Source organism: Pipistrellus kuhlii, unplaced genomic scaffold, assembly GCF_014108245.1.
Source record: "Pipistrellus kuhlii isolate mPipKuh1 unplaced genomic scaffold, mPipKuh1.p scaffold_m20_p_14, whole genome shotgun sequence".
Taxonomy (NCBI): Eukaryota; Metazoa; Chordata; class Mammalia; order Chiroptera; family Vespertilionidae; genus Pipistrellus; species Pipistrellus kuhlii.
Genome location: NW_023425449.1, coordinates 19,308,812 through 19,326,354, shown reverse-complemented (window position 1 = coordinate 19,326,354; position 17,543 = coordinate 19,308,812).

Genomic DNA, 17,543 nt, shown 5'->3' with positions numbered 1-17,543 from the left:
AGAATTGAACATGGGATCCCTAAGTCCGGAGGCCAACACTCTATCCATTGAGCCAAACTGGCTAGGGCGCAACTTGAATGTTTAACAAGCATTCTTGTGGCTCTGAGGCAGGCACGTCCCTTAGGGCGTCTTGAGATACCACAGTTTAGCCTCATCCTCGGAGCTGCCATGTTGAACCCTGGGCCAGCATCTGGAGGCCTGGCTGGTGTGTGAAAGTGCCCTCCATGATAAGCTATGATTTATGCTCTACGACTAATGAGTTATCTGTTAGCCCATAGCTATTCAGTGGGAAATCCTCATTCGATTCAAGGATAGAATGAAGCTCTCAAAGTTGAGCAAAAGGGTCCGGTGTTGTTTCCAGAGGGCATCTGGCCAGGGGGCTCTCATTTCCCATTCTAATTATCCCAGCTGGTGACAGTCTCCTGTGTGCTAGGAAAATGGACAGGAGAGCCAACTGACAGATAATTCCATGAACAGCAATAATCAAAAAGGCCAAGGATCCTCTTTATGGAGTAAGTTTGGCCTCGTGGTAGAAGGCAGTGGACTGGAATAAGAGGCCAGTGGGTTTGGAATCAGCCCTGCCTCTAACCAGAAGCCACAGTGAATGTCATAACTTTTTAAGTCTTATTCCCCTCCTACAGAAATTCATAAGGCTCCTGGAAAGATTAAAGAACACATTGCAAATAAAGCACTTAGCATAGCGTCTGGCCCTTCCATGGTAACTACTCTATACCTATTCGTTGTTGCTCAGGCCACAACTATCTGAGTGCAAGGCACAATTCCAGCTGCCAGGTGTACTGATGTGAACAAAGCAGACACAGTGCCTGAGCGACATTTCTCATAAGTTCAAGCTTCTCCAAAAAAAAAAAAAAAAAAAAAAAAAAAGTAATAATAACCATGCCCCAGAGAAATCATTCTGCCTCCCTTTTCTGTCTCCACACATTTTATTTTACCTCTTTCATGGGACTTATCACAAGATACTGTCATATACTTGCTTACTCGTGCTGCTTTGGACTTCTCAATGAGGATCTTTTGGAAAACTTGTCTGTAATCTCAGACTCCCAATGAGTGACTGTAATGAATTTTTATTGTATTCAGCATCACGAATGGCTAGATTAGGGGTGTCGAACTCAATCAGAGAAGGGGCCAAAATCTAAAATCCAGCCTAAATCGCGGGCTGAATGGTTTACTGAACAGTCATAAACTGTCATTGTGATGGAAACGCAGCAGAGTGCAGTGATGACAGCGCGGTGCGGGCCACATTGCAAGGCCTGGCAGGACAGATTTGGCCCGCGGGCCTTGTGTTTGACACATGTGGGCTAGATGATGGAAATAATGCATCAAGCCAGTGTCTGTGTGGGTGTATTAACATTCACCTGAGGATATATTTTTTTCTATTGTTTTTTTTCAGAGAATAGAAGGGAGGGAGGGAGGAAGTGAAGGAGAGAGGGAGAAGAGGAGAGACAGAGAGACACACATTAGTTGCCTCCGACAACACCTTGATTTGGGGTGTGGAGCAAACCGCAATCCCGGTAGGTGCCATTGACCGGGAATCAAACCACTTACCAAAGTGGTTGATGCTCTAACCACTAAGCAACACTGACCAGGGCTCTTATGGTTTTTAAAGGCTCATTATCTTGTCTTGAAAAACGAGGAAGGGAGAATAATTGATCTGCCAGCTTCCATCTCCCAGGGGCAAAGGTTTACTTCATGGGACATTAACCACCCACCCATTTTGGGACCAGCACACAGCTCTCCTGCCTTACCTACATGAAGCCCCAGACAGAGGCAGGAGGCTGGAGGCTGCAGGATTTGTTCTTGTCAAGTTGGTTGAGAGACCACTTAGCAAAGGTGATTGAGTCAGAACAATTAGCCGAAGGGCCCAGATACAGGTAGTCATGCACTGACCAGTTTGGAAGAGAGCCTCTCAGAGCTTAAATACAAGAGAATGTTTGATTTGGGATTCCAAATCCCCACAATAAATTCTTGGTATGGAACTGCTTTCCAGGAAATAATGCAACCTTTTTTGTGCTGTTTAAAAGATAATAGCAGCTAATAAGTCCTGAGTTTCTTTCCCAAACCCAAAGGTGTGAATGCATGTATGAGTGTGTGTGCGTGTATGCGTGAGTGTATGCACATGAGTTGGTGCGTGCGTGCGTGTGCGTGTGCGTGTGTGTGTGTGTATTTGAATGAATGTTAACTGAAGATGGGGATTTTGCTTCATTAATTCATATATGTGTCTCCAAGACCAAAACAAATAATCCTGAATCATAGTAGATACTTGCTACAGTGGAGAGGCAACTAATAAGACACCCAATGAAGAGTCTAGAATGACCACTTTTGCAGAGCTAGAAGGTCCTCCCAAGTCAGGATAGATCCAAGAACATCACACAGTATTTGTATGTTTTTGCTGGGTAACTAATAATCACTAAAAATCTAGAGGCTTAAGGCAGCAGCCATCTAGTCACAATTCTGCAGGTCAGAGGCGTGGCCTTGATTCAGTTGGGATGAACCACTTTCGCCCCATGTGGTGTCACCTTTGCTTAGTCATGATTCTGTGTCTAGCTGGTGGTCAGGGGCCTCATTGATCCGTCTGGCTGTTGGTAGGGACAATGGATGTAACTAGGCCATATGCTACACTCCAGTGCTAACCCAAGCTTCACAAGGTTCTCAAGAGCAGCACGTGGGAGCAGGCCCCAGGCCTCACAAAGCTCAAGCCTCCGTTTTGAATCATGTTTATTCATGTCTCCTTGGCCAAATACAGTCAAATCACCAAGCCTGGAGTCAGTATGGGAGTGGGTGGGTGGCGGTGGGTGGGGGAGAGGGGGTGGGTAGTGGAGGGGGGGTGGTGGTGGGGGAATGGGGGGTGTCAGTGTGGATTCAGAGAGGCGGATATAATGTGGACATTTTTAAAAAAGCATAACGTGGTGCTGTTAAAAATAGACTAGTTGGAAGATCCCATATTATAATTCTCCTCAAAGTAACTTAACTATAAGGGTAATACCAGAGACAGGAACTTCTTCCTTGAGCAATTTTTCAGGAAAACAAATTACTTAAAATATTTTTATTGTGCAGTGCTTATATATTGCTTTTGTCTCTCTAGCATCCTCTGCTTGAGTGAACTCACCTCTCATTGATGGTTCTAGTGGGGTTACCAGTTATAGTGCCATATCCTGGTCCCTTCCACCCACCCTCAGGACCCATATCTGGCTAAGACTCAGAGGCTGGCCCAGAAGAGAACATATGACCAATCAGAACCAACCAGATATCTTCCCTGCTTGTGATATAGATCTGGTTTGGGGGTTAGGATGGGTGGTGATGGGAAGCCCGTTGCCTGCTAGAGGATATAAACCTGGGCTGAATGTCCATAGTCATATCTCCCAGCACACAAGGAAAGCCTGTCTGCAGAATGAAATGAATCAAGAAAAAGACAAGTGGAGAAAAGCAAAGTCATGGCCCAGTGGCCCCATATTCTGGTTCCTGCAGTAATTCATTCCATTCTGCTTTACCCCAATATCTTTTTCTGATAAGTGTCCCAATAAATTCCCTTTTGCTTAAGCTAGCTTGAGTTCAGTTTCCATCATTTGCAGCCAAAAAAACTCTGACTGGTTTGAAACCCTGTAACAGCTATTAAATAAAGTCATCTCTTCATTCTAGCCCAATAACCATCTTCGGCTGTCATCCCTTGAAATGCTTCAGAAGTTCACTAGAACGTGCTGTCATAAAGGGAGCGCAGAGGAGAGAGGGCAAAGAGCCTGCGGAGAATGAATGGACCACTGGGATCAGGAGAGAGACGGGATGAAAAATTACCACTCAGAATGGCCTGACAGAAGAAAAAGGAGACAGATAAATGGGAGGTGTCTGGCAGCCAAGAAAGTATAGGAAAAGATAAAAAAAAGATGACACAGAACGCTAAGAACAGTATTACCTGAAACACCCATAGGAGTAAGAACTCAGAACAATGGCTTTGGAGTTGTCAGTCGATGTCTTTTGGAAAAATATACTTAGGATCATCATGAGAAAGAAAAAAAAAAAAAAAATGATGAGCAAGCTACCATCCAGCACATTAAAATGAAAAATGAGAATTCTTGATAGGAGCATAGCCCTGTTAGTTCTAAATGTTGATCTTCTATCCAAAATCCATTAAGATGATACAGGCTCGTCCTCACAAAGGAATTATATTACATGCCACTTTCCCCAAGGATCAGATATTGTCAAGTATAACTCAGGACAATGAGGTTCCAACTTCCTGTTCCCTTTGGCATAGAATTCAGTCCCATTTCAAGTTGCCTCTCTTGTTTTCTAGCACCACCCTACATTTTTTTTTCCTCTCCAACTTTTTCATTTTTTTGACAGTTTTCCATAATCTCAATGCCCTTTTATACTCAACTAACCGGATCCAAGCCAAATTTTTACTTTCGAACACAACAGCCTTGTTCCTACAGCCATTTCCACGATGACACACACCTAAGGTAACTGCTCTGCCAGACTTAGTTTCAGTATGTATACTATCTACCTAATAAAAAAGCAACATGCTAATTGACTGTACCTTTGTGATGCCCACCAGCCAATCAGGAGTGGGTATGCAAATTAACCCAACAGAGATGGTCGGTTAATTTGCATACACAGGCGCCGAGTTGCCAGGGCGTTCTACACCGCCCCAGCCACTCCGGGCTGCTCCGGGCAGTGTGGGAAGGCGCAAAGGCGGCTCTGGGTCAGAACAGAAAGGCAGCTCCAGCCAGAGCAAAGGTGGTACCGATAGCCAGGGTAAAGAAGGCCCATTCTTGAACGAATCTTCATGCATTGGGCTTCTAGTTATCTATATAATGTGTTTATATTGTTTTAGTTGTAGAGGAAGGGCTCTTAAGAGGCTCAGAGAAGCAGTTAATAATCCCAGACCAGTTTTAAGTACAGAATCTCTGCTTATACTATTAAATTCATTTGAGCATGAAATAAAGTATGTGCCAAATAGTTTTAGAAAATAACTCCAAGATGAAATGAGTCATAATTATTCATTAGAAGGTATTTCCTACCTTTATTTGTTCACTCAGTATAGTTTGTTACCAAATTACATGGAAGTATTTCATGACTAGTGACCTTCCAGATTTATAGCACAATAGTCCCACCTCATCTGCCACAAAATGTACCTCCAGACATCATGGAGATGTGTCCATCACACCTGCCCCAGCCCCAGCCTCATTGTGGCTCTTCATGGCAGGTGACCCAGCATCCAGACAGAGCTAGACCCTCCAGTATTCCTCTCACCCATTAACCCCACCCTACATACTGGCTCTAGCCTCAAGAGACCTTACTTGGACAAGATACTTATTCAAGAAGATAGAGATATCAACATAAAGAATAGAAATAGTATGAGAACCAACAGTGTAAGGAGGATCAACTTGGGGCCCAAGGATGAAATGGGAGAAAACCCTGGAAAACGGAAAAGCTTCACAAAGTTAGTGAAAAGCATGGGCTTGCGAATCAGAAAGTCAGATTCCTATCCTATCTCTGCTGCTTATATGCTCTGTGCCCTGGCACATAATAGCTGCTCAATAAATAGTGGTTGAATGAATAAACCAAGTTAACCTAATTTTCACAGCTTCAATTCCTCATATGCAAACTGTGGGTGTGAATATCTCCTTCAGAGAGCTGCTGTAAGGTAAGGTAATGTATACCAAATGAGCAGGAGAGTACCTGAGACAGAATTATCTCTCAATCAAGAGGATCTACTACTACCACAATTATTTCAAAAAGGATGAAGGAAAACATATTCCTGATTCCTTTATGTAGTTGGTCCAGATGACAAGTAATTCAACATAACTAAATATCTTTATATAAGAAACATGATAGCAAATAAATTATTAGAAAATTTTAATTTCCCATTTTTGCCTGGAGGCTATAAAAATATTAACCCAACCTTACATCATCATGATCTTACTTTAAATATTCTCAGGAAAAAAGCTAATTCTATGAAATGAAGGCCATAGTGGAGGAACAATGTCCCGGATACAAGAAACCAATGCCCAAGCTCTGATTTTTTTTTCTAAATGTCTCTGTACATTTTGATTTTTCAAATAAAGAAGCTGGAAGCAGGAAAAGAAAATGCCTTCTCAAAAACATTGAATCATACCCAAGTTCCTTTCAGTGTCAGTCAGGATGTGGCTCTGTGAATTAGCCATGGGTGGTGGGAATCAGCCCCGATAGGTGCCTTTCTCATTGGTGAATCAACTGACAAGCCACTTATTACAAACTCCGAAGGAACCGTGTCCACCGACCTGGCTTGGGCTCTCCTTTTGTCTTACCTGGGTTTCCTAGCATCTGTTGTTCAAGAAGCATTAAGGGAAAGTAAAGTCTGCTCTCCATAGAGGATGTCACAGACAAAGAATATGAGATTTAGTCAGTGAATTCCTGTTCAAAATGAACTGGGGAATTGAAAAGAAAAAAAAAATTTACAGGTTCCTGGGGACAACTCCTGAAGGTTCTGACTCAATGGATCTGTGGTGTAGCCCAGAATCATGTACGTTCTAAAAGCTTCCCAAATGTTGGCAATGGGCATCCAGATGTGGTAACAACTGTCTCCACAGGGAATCAGAAGCTCAAATTCCTACCAGACCCAGGCCCATCAGGGTAAACACAGGTCCACATCTTACTTTCCCACTTATGAGGCAGAGTGACTTTAAGAATTATTTTCCTTTCCTCTTTTAACTCAACTATAAGAAAAACAGAAGAGCTGAAACTGATTTGGCTCAGTGGATAGAGCGTTGGCCTGTAGACTGAAGGGTCCCAGGTTTGATTCTGGTCAAGGGCATGTACCTTGGTTGTGGGCACTTCCCCGCTGGGGGATGTGCAGGAGGCAGCTGATCGATGTTTCTCTCTCATCAATGTTTCTAGCTCTCTGTCCCTTTCCCTTCCTCTCTGTAAAAAAATCAATAAAAAATATTTTAAAAAAAGAAAAAGAGAAGAGAATATTAAATGATAATGCACAGTAGCCTTAATACTGGAAAGCAATAGGGAGAGGTAGGTAGGGACCACTGCCACCTGGCTAGTTCACACTTCATCAAAAAGAGCACCACATACTAGTTCTAGCTAATCGTTGCCTAGCAGTAGTGTATGTTCTATCTAACAAGACCTTTTAACTCATCCAAAGTGGAGAAAATTCAGGAACCTAGATTTTCATATAAAATTTCAAAGTGTTAGGAACGTATGTGAATTCTTTCTAAAACAGTGAGAGAAACAAGACCTATATGCAGAATACAAAGAGCCAACAAGCATCAAGTTTGAGATGTCCGATCTCTGCCCATTTGCGCCTCCCTATAGCAGGAAGTACAGGACGGGGTGGAGGGGGACCTAGCAATGCCTCTGGAGGCAGAAGTCCTAGCTTAGCTCCCAGTTCTAGCACCTTACAAAGTGTCTCTTTTTAAACATATTTTTATTGATTTCAGAGAGGGAGAGAAGAAAGAAAGAAGGAAGGAAGGAAGGAAGGAAGGAAGGAAGGAAGGAAGGAAGGAAGGAAGGAAGGAAGGAAGGAAGGAAGGAAGGAAGGAAGGAGAGGGAGAGGGAGAGGGAGAGGGAGAGGGAGAGGGAGAGGGAGAGGGAGAGGGAGAGGGAGAGGGAGAGGGAGAGGGAGAGGGAGAGGGAGAGGGAGAGGGAGAGAAAGGAAGGGAGAAAGAGAGAGAGAAAGGAAGGGAGAAAGAGAGAGAGAAAGAAAGAAAAAAGAAAAGATCAACGATGAGAGAAAACCATTGATCAGTTGCCCCCTGCATAACCTACAATGGGGATGGAGCCTGCAACCCGGGCATATGCTCTGATCAGGAATCTAACGGTGACCTCCTGGTTCATAGGTTGACTCTCAACCACTGAGTGAGTCTTGAAACCTTCAGGGCTCAGACATCTCATTTATCCAATGAGAGCAAGAAAACTTGATGTACACAATGCCTGGAGGGTAAGTGAAATCATAACTAAGAAAGCACTTCACAAACTGTCAGATGTGAGCTCCCGGTTCTGCAGTTAAAACAGAAAAGAGTTGCGTGCAGTCAAGTGTTTTCTGGTAGCAGAAGCTGATGCTCTGTCTTCGGGTTGGTCTTAGAAAAAAAGTTCTGGCTCAGAGAGTTTTGTGCTGAAAAGAATGACAAGATCAGAGATGTCAGCTCAGCAAGGACTTTGCTCTTGACCTGATTTTGCTTTCATTCTCTTTTTGTCAAGCGGTGAAAGCTGATAGCTTCTCGCCAGGGGAGATGCAGGGTTTGGATGCTGAAATCTCACCAGTCTCCTGGCATCATCAGGTGACTGCCACTGCCACAGCTAGGGGGTGGATGTGGACAGAGGAGGAGGGCAGAAGCCGAGTTAGGACAAGAGAGAGGATACATGCCCTGTGCCTGAATATAATGAACACAGAGACAGAGGACGGAATTGGTGCTGATTAAATGAGAGGGAGCCCAAGCCCGGAATGTCCAATTTCCCTGCTGTGGGGAGTCAACCTGGCTCCAGCCCAGGAGAGAAGAGAGGCAAATCTGTCATCAGCTAAGCCTACGGGGAAGTTTCAGGCCCCCGAACCCAGGAAGCGTGGCTCCTGGTGGAAGCTGTCAGGTCAGACGGGGAAGTGCTGGGCTCCTGCCATTTATTGAGCCTGAAGGGAGTGTAGAAGGTCAGATTCTCCGGGAGTTAAGTTACATCCTCAAACTTCCCAGCTGAGGAGGAGCTGGAAAGGAAGAGTGAGGAGCTGCCTTATTGCTATCTCGTCTCTCCTAGAGCCGACTCCAGCCAGGAGTTAGACACAGGTTATCACCTCAGGGGCACTTTGGACTATCTACTGAGGTCTACAGACTGCCTGTCAGAATAAGATTTGTAAGTGTTGCCAAAACCAGTTTGGCTCAATGGATAGAGCGTTGGCCTGCGGACTCAAGGGTCCCAGGTTCGATTCCGGTCAAGGGCATGTACCTTGGTTGCAGGCACATCCCTAGTAGGGGGTGTGCAGGAGGCAACTGGTCGATGTCTCTCTCTCATTGATATTTCTAACTCTCTTTCTTCCTCTATGTAAAAAGTCAATGAAATATATATATATATATATATATATATATATATATATATATAAAAGATTTATAAGTGTTGAAAATAAAATATGAATACCAAGAAAACTAATTACATTAAAATATATTGATACATCAAAATACTAAAAATGTTTATCATATAGTAATAACAGTGCTTCTTCATTAATAAATTAACTAGATCTAGCAATAAGTCCGAAAACTGCCATAATTGAAATGATCAATTCAACTCCCTTAATACTACAAGCTATGAGCAGCAAAGAGGACCCATAGTATGCTGAACTCCCTGCAGCACCCGTGTTGTGATATGAAAAAGCATGTTTTCTATTCTGGATGAAATCTTAGGTATCGCTGATACTCCTGTGGTTTGTTGCCTGCATTTATAATAGAAGGAAATTCTGTATTTCAATTAGAAGTCAGTAGTCATCTTTTATCAGGCCAGTTCAGCGATCCCTAGGGATCTAAGGACTTCTACTTAAAAACTCCAGTGATGGTGTTCATTGTCCCTCTCTGATGGCTTCTTTGGGTTCAGTTGCTCTCTGCTGATTGAGACACAGACATTTTCCTTTATGTCTAAGTCCTTTCCTTCCAAAGGTATCCCATAGTTATTGCCGTCTAAAGCCTTCTATCTACCCATGATAGTTCTGTCATACATTTCCTTCAAGGCCATAAAGTATAGAACAGTCTACCTGCCCCAATGTGGAGAAAGGGAAAGAAGAAAAGATAATAGGAGGGAAAGTTAATATCTAAAGATATTACCCAGCTACATGTTTCTAAAATTCCAGTTTGGAATCAACTTCAGGAAAATTGTATGCGTTTGACATGAAAACCAACCTCTTAACTACACAGAAACTTTGCGATTTAATAAAAATAATCATTACTCAATTTGTTGTTCCCCTCTTGTTCACCAGATTTTATTCCAAATACTTTTAGGCGATTGGCAAAAATAAAATCCACTCTCAGCAGGCAAAGAATTGCAGCTCTGAGGATATTAAAAATAAAGCCACAGGAAGGCCTTCCTAAATACGACTCAAAATCCAAGTGTAATAAAGGGAGATATTGGTAAATTTTACTACATAAAATGAAAACCATATGCATGGAATAAAAACATGACAAGCAAAGTGAAAATACAAACAAGACACTGGAATAGTTTACAGAAAAAGAGTGGCTAACCATCAGATCTAAAGGGCTCCTAGAAATAAAGAAGGAAAAATACCAACAATTCAGGAGTAGGCGGGGAGCAAAGGATAGAAACATACAGGAAAACAAAGGAAATTTAAGTAACCCTTAAATATAACACAGATTCTCATTTTCACACATAATAAGAAGGGTGGGAGAATAAAACCTCGCCGAGCGGATGTCTCCTTCTGGCCAATATGGAGCATAGGTATTGAATTTATCCTCCAACCATGACATTTAAAATAACAGACCAAGTTTATGATGCAAAAGTTTTCAGACACTGAACATCAGAGCCCAGAAGCGTGGTCCCCGAGAGAAGGGAAATAAATGAGATGAGCCCTCTGACTGCCCAGGCTTACTACTCAGGAGAGATTTTTTATGCTCTTGTGAAGGGAGGGGAAACCTTCACAAGAGCATGAAGGGGAACTTGACTGTCTCCCCGAGTTGAAAAAAATGGAGTTGTAATCTAACAAGGTCAAGGTGCCAAGAATTCACAGAGCCACTTGCGAGAACAGAACTGCAGTCAAAGAACTCAAGGATTCTATAGAGGGTCCCCTTGAACCTTCAGTTGAATACTAACTAATCAGTGAGTGTCTGGGAGCAAATTACCTGAGACTCTGAAAAGAACCACACAGAGAGAGCAGGGTGTCAATGCTGAGGGGTTGTGCAGGGATGGGAAATGTGTGTTTCACCATCCGAAATGGAAACCTTCGTGTAAGGGGTGACTGAGAAGGGGTGACTCAGAAAAATTACTGCCTAAGAAATGCAGAAAAAGTAAGGCTGAGGTAAAGACTGTTCTTCACATGCCTAATAAAGTTTAAAGGCAAGGCTCAAAAGGAGCTAACCATTCCCAAGGAACAGTACTGCATCCTATTTTATTTTATTTTTTTTAAGCTCAAGAATATTGGAATACAAAAGTATCCAACAACATAAAATTTGTAGAAGCTAGAAACCAATCCAAAAATTCTAGGCTGAAGGAAGAAAATGCAATATACGATGAGCCATAAATGACAAAGGTTACAGAGTTAGTGGACAAAGTCACTAAAACAATTATATTTCATAAAAGTAGATTAAATATGTTAAATAAGGATGTAAATTTTTTTTAAAAGTCAGAATGGAACTTCTAGAAGTGAAAAATACAATTATCATAATGAGGAATTCACCTGATGGGAGTAACAGGTTATTAGACACTGTAAAAGGAACGATTTGTGAATATGAAGACACAGTAATGGAAACTAAAGAAAATAAAACACAGAAAGATAAAAAATAACTGAAAAAAAAATGGAACAAAGCATCAGTGAGCTCTGGGGAAAATTCAGGCAGCCTAATATATCAATGAAGTCACTAAAAAAGAAAAGAGGGCAGAGGATATAGAGTGACCGGAAGTCTCACTCACTCTTGGTGGGATTGCAAAATGGTACAACTATACTTTGGGAAACAACTTAGTTTGTTAAAAAGCTATACATATACCTATTGTATGTTTTAGTTTCACCCAAAAAGAATGAAAGTATATGGCAATGTGTTGACTACATACAAAAGTCCCCAGAAAGTAAATTAACAATGGCTCTAAACTAGATTAAAAAAATACCCTACTCTCCATCAACAGGTGACCAGGTCAACCAATTGTGCTATGCTATGCTATGCTATGGAATACTATTCAGCAATAACGAAGGCTTAACACATGATTGCACAGGTAAATCTCAAAATCAACTCTGGCTAAGTGAAAGAAGATATACACAAAAGAGTTCATACTGCATGATTCCGTTTATATAAAACTAGAGGCCTGATGATGAAAATTTGTGCAAGAGTAGGCCTTCCTTCCCCAGGCTGCCAGCCCTGGCTTCCCTCCGGCCCTCAGCTTCCTCAGGAAGGTTGTCCAGAAGACCTCCTGTCTAATTAGCATATTACCCTTCTATTAGTATATATTCTAAAAATCTAAAAATGTAAACTATAGTGACAAAAAGCTGATAAGTGGTTGCCCCGGGGCTGTGGGCCAAAGACAGAATGGATTGCAAACGACCACAAATAAAATTTTTGTTGTGATGAAAATTTTCCTGTTTCTTTCTTTTGGCAGCAGTTTTACGGATGTGTGCCTCTGTCATAATTCATCAAATCCATAGTTTAAGTTCAATTTATTGTATGTAAATTATACCTTGCTAAAAGCAGTCCCCACCAAACCTCTGATGGCAGCCTGGTGAGAAACCCCAATACAGCGACATCAACTCATCTGCTCCTAAACTCTTGACACAGAAACTGAGATAATGTTCGTCATTTTAAGGCTCTAAGTTTGGGGGTAATTTTGTTCCTCAGCAATAGATAACTACCACAAAGAGTGAAGTCCTGAGAAGGTAAGATTCCTAAAGAACAGAAATAATAGTCAGCAAGAGAAGAGAAAAGATCGTGTCTCAGAGGATATTGGGAAGCTAAAGGACTTTCTAAGGCACGTTTTAGGGAATCAGTTGACAGCCAAACTCAAGTTGACTAGAACCATGGTCAGCAAACTGCGGCTCGTGAGCCACATGCCGCTCTTTGGCCCCTTGAGTGTGGCTCTTCCACAAAATACCAGAGCCGGGGCGAGTCTATTTTGAAGAAGTGACATTAGAAGTTTAAAAAATGTGGCTCTCAAAAGAAATTTCAATCATCGTACTGTTGGAATATGGCTCTGTTGACTAATGAGTTTGCCGACCACTGGACTAGAACAACATAGTCAGTGGTCTTAGTAAGAGCAGCAGCTGATTGTCACAAGTGTCCAGGAATCACAAGTGTCCTCCTGGTCTTGGCAAGTCAGTAACCACATCACTTTGGGGGCAGGGGATTGTCTCATTTTCCCACTGGCTTGAATCTTCAGTTAATCCCATCAAGGCACAAAGCAAAGGCTTTGTTCCTATAAGAATTGTCAATGCAAACAGCCCGAGTCAGTGCTCCTGTATCAAACACAATCTCTTTTGACTCACAGTTCCACAGAGAGCAATTTCATACTAATTACAGCCCTGTCTTAATTTCCTGTCATAGTTACTGATTGTCTACATGAATGAATGTCTCATACAAGGTAAAGTTCCGTCTCATCCTTGTTTCAGTAGTGGCAAACCATGGTGTTATCTGACATCATTTTTTTAAAGTCAGAATTTGCTTCAGTATCATGCGTAGAGATCTTCCCCCTGTTGTCATCGTGAGAAGATCAAGGGCAGGCAAGAGCTCTCCCTTAATTTCTCTGCACGTCAAATCCCTGCATAATTACCAGTCATCGCCGCCTGGTGCCCTGTTACAGAAGCAGTGGCAGCCCTCCACAGTGCTTTTAACCCAGGTCCCGTCTCCCTTTGCTGAGCCATCAATCACTTCCTCTCAGTTCTTCCTTTCCACGTGTCCTTCCCCTTAGTCATGCAAATTCTTCCACCCACAATCATGTTCCCCACACTGATGCCCCTTACAACTGTCATCTATATCTTGCCTTCTCCTCAGCTGAATTACTTCTTGACTTCACTCTTCAATCCAGATACATTTGATTCTACACCTACCATTCCACTACACTGGATTCAAAATCACCACTACAAGCAGAATCATGAGCTGCCAGCTCTGGTGAGCTTAAAGATACTCCCATGATGCATCCTTTCTCTCACTCAGTGCCCATCTATTCACCGCTTCCCATGTGCAGGCACTGTTTATATTTAACAGTAGGTCATGGATGTGCCAGGAAGAAACAGCGCTAGGGATACTGTGGTAAGCAAAGAAGACAGAAATCTCTGCCCTCTTGTGGTTGCCATGCTAGTGTGGCGAGACAAACCAAAATGGAAAACAGAAGTAGGGGAGGAGGCTTCACAGTGCAGTGACGGGGAGAAATGGCGAGGCTAGGACTTTGTAGGGAAGCATTAGGCCACAAGGGCTGGGGAGAAGACTCTGGAGCCAAAAGATGTAGGTTCTTATTCCACCTCCCCCACTTTCTAACTATGTCCTTAGTCAAGTCATTTATCGCCTGGTGCCTTAGTTTCCTCATCTGTGAAATGGGAAGGATGCTGGAATCTACCACACATGGGGCTGTTGTAAGGATTAAATATATTTACTATGTATAAAGAATTATTTATTTATTATTTTATATTTTATTGATTTTGTACAGAGAGGAAGAGAGAGGGATTGAGAGTTAGAAACATCAATGAGAGAGAGTCATCGATCAGCTGCCTCCTGCACACCCCCTACTGGGGATATGCCCGCAACCAAGGTACATGCCCTTGACCGGAATCGAACCCGGGACCCTTCAGTCCCCAAGCCGACGCTCTATCCATTGAGCCAAACCGGTTTCGGCGGTATAAAGAATTTAGAGTCGGGTGCGGCCAGGCCCGGAGCAGCAGCAGCCAAGTCCAGAGCAACTAGGTTGGGAGCGACAGTGACCAGACCCGGAGCAGCTGGTTGTGGAACGAACCAGAGCAACAGAGGCCAGGCCCGGAGCAGCCAGGCCCGGAACAGCTCGCTCCTCGCCTGCCCCTGCCCCATGGCCGCCTCTCAGACATGGCTGGAAACTTTTGTGGGAACTTGAGGGTCTGCTGAATCAAGTGATGAAGGCTTAGATCTGGATGTGTTGAGTTAGTATAGGACTGGGGTGTTGATCTGTGAGTGCCTTGGGTGGGGCCTGGATGAGGCTGGTTGACCTATTTGGAAATGTCTTTTGTGTGAAGTGTATCATTGGGCATGTGGAGGTATTATTGATATGAGAAAATGCTAAGTAACTGATTTACTATCTGAAAAGGGATTTACTATCGGGGAAAGGGAGGGAGGAAGAGACTGAACATAAACTGTGCACCTATGGATGAGGACAATGGGGGATGGGGAGGGGGCGGAGGGTGGGGTGGGAAACTGGTAAAGGGGGAAGAAATGAGGAACCTTTGTAATAATATGAACAATAAAGATTAATTTAAAAAAAAGAATTTAGAACAATGTCTGAGTTCACAGTAAGAGCTCAAAAAATGTTAGCTTTTTTTGGCTCAGTGGAGAGAGTGTCGGCTTGTGGACTCAGGGGTCCTGGGTTCGATTCCGATCAGGAGCATGTTCCTTGGTTGTGGGCACATCTCCAATGGGGGCTGTGCAGGAGGCAGCTGACGGATGTTTCTTTTTCATCAATGTTTCTAACTCTCTCTAACTCTCTCTCCCTCTCCCTTATTCTCTGTGGAAAATCAATAAAATGTATTTTTTTTACATGTTAGCTCTTAATGTTATTATTTATCATTCATTATTTACCTAAGCACCCAATAACCTGCTTCATGCTGTGAAGTATTAAAATCATTAGATGCCTTTCTGGCCTCTCAAGAGTAACGGAGGAGTACATGCACACAGCCACAACTCGAGCTGGAGTTAACCCTCTCCGCTTTCACAGGGGGCGTTGTCCCATTGTCCCTCTTTACATAACCTCAGGGTGCTCTGAACACATCTCCTCACCCAGGATCCCCTTAGCCTGCTATCACCACAACCATGAGAAATACTATTGCCCCATCACACCTGCTGGAGAGCACACACCGACATAAACCAGATCTCTATTCAGCAACTTAGTGGCTCAGCCTGGAGGTGCAGTGGAGGTCAAGTGACAAGTGCACTGGCTCAGCCTGTGTCCTGTGGGCCTGCTCGAGCCTATATTTGGATCAAGACCTAACAACTGTGTGACCTTGGACACATGACTTCACCTCGCAGAGCCTCAGTTTTCTCAGGGCAAGATGAGGACAACTAGTTCTGGTTGCAACCGGTTTCCTGCCAGGATGCAATGAGATGATGTGCATAGAGCATTTTATAGATCAGGCAGCCTCTAATAAGCACCCAGTCGATGGCAGCTTGAACAGAAATCAAGACAGAGCACCTCTCTCCATCCTGCCCACTAGCACCTGCGGGTGCTTTTCATGAAGCCTCCACGTCACCTTCAGTTTCACAAGCCGACACCACACACATGCCAACGTGCACAGAAGGAAATACGGGAACCAGACCCGAGGCCATGAGAACGCATTCCTTCCCAAACCAATAATGCCATGAGCTGCTCATTTGCTTGTCATTAGCAGTACCAAAAGACCATTATTTTTTATATAGATGTAGAAATTTTTTTTTTTCAGATTTGTACTCAAGCTATGCTAAGCAAGGATTTCAAAACAGTGATTTCTTTGCTCAACATATGAGCTCTTGAAGAGTTTTGTGTGAATTGGGTTTTGTAAATCATCTCAAAGGTTCGGGGGAAACTTTCAATATAAAGAATCTTGGGAGTGAATTCTTTCAGAAATGCAATGGATTGCTACTAGATTAATCCAGTTTGTCTATTTTATCTTTTTTTTTAATATATATTTTATTGATTTATTTTATTTTATTTTATTTTATTTACAGAGAGGAAGGGAGAGAGATAGAGAGTTAGAAACATCGATGAGAAAAACAACAATCAGCTACCTCCTGTACATCCCCTACTGAGGATGTGCCCACAACCAAGGTACGTGCCCTTGACCAGAATCGAACCTGGGATCCTTGAGTCTGCAGGCCAACCCTCTATCCACTGAGCCAAACCGGTTAGGGCTATTTTATCTTTTATCAATATCTGACTGAATTGAAGGGGCACACCTGACTTGGGTGGAAGCCAGATTTCTTTCTCCAAGAGAATAACATGTGACCACAGAGGGCACTAATATTGCACGCGGGAAATGTGTTTCATTATTCAATGGCAGACCCAAAGCGCAGGAAAATTCCACCACCTTGGGAAAGTGTCTGTTGAAGGCTTTTTTGGCTGGAATACCTCCTTAGAAATAGGTCTGCTCTGAGATTATAAACAATGGCCCGTGATGGTGCAAAGTTCTCAGATTTCAGCATCCTGGAAATGACTTGAATCAGTAGCTTACTCCCTAAGTTTCCCTCAGTGTCTCGCCTTGCAATGGAAAAAAACAGTAATAGTAATGGTAATAGCTGGCACCTATACCAGACAACCTGTGATGGTGTGCATCAGAGAAAGCTTGGGAAAGACAGCGCGGCACTGATCTGACCCATTGCAGCACCTGCAGGAATGTAACTGAAAGGCAAAAGGCACGACGGCGCCTGACATTTCCCAGGTTCCAGCAAGACGCGAAGGCGATGATGTGGAAATGGATAAGCGGAGCATGCAGGCGATGTGTATTCAAAGCACATCTCCCCTTAGTAGCTTTTATGGTTTAGTTCAACACAGCGAGGCAATTGCCGTTTAAAATAATCTTTTCCAGATTGTATTCTTATATTGTTTTTGCAGCCTGCTAAATTGGATCTTTTGTTCCTAGGCTTCTATAAATAGAGCTAAATCTTGAGAAGAAGAGATGAGGGTGGGGCTCGATTGTGGTG